Source organism: Chrysochloris asiatica, unplaced genomic scaffold, assembly GCF_000296735.1.
Source record: "Chrysochloris asiatica unplaced genomic scaffold, ChrAsi1.0 scaffold00173, whole genome shotgun sequence".
Taxonomy (NCBI): domain Eukaryota; kingdom Metazoa; phylum Chordata; class Mammalia; order Afrosoricida; family Chrysochloridae; genus Chrysochloris; species Chrysochloris asiatica.
The window spans coordinates 1,126,555-1,126,842 of record NW_006408691.1 but is presented as its reverse complement, the minus strand read 5'-3'; positions in this window follow the sequence as shown (position 1 = coordinate 1,126,842).

Here is a 288-nt window from a genome sequence, read left to right as displayed (position 1 = left end):
GACCCTCCACCTTACCCAGCATGACATCCTTCTCCAGCGACTGTTCTCTCCGGCCAATGTGTCCAAAGTAGGAGAGATGAAGCTTAGCCATCTTGGCCTCCAAGGAACACTCTGGTTGTACTTCTTCCAAAACAGATCTGTTGGTTCTTTTGGCAGTCCATGGCACTTTCAGTATTCTCCTTCAACACCACAACTCAAAGGTATCAATTCTTCTACGATCTTCCTTATTCACTGTCCTAACCTCCTCAGCCTCAGTAAAACAGTGGGTCACTATGAGGAAGAAATAAG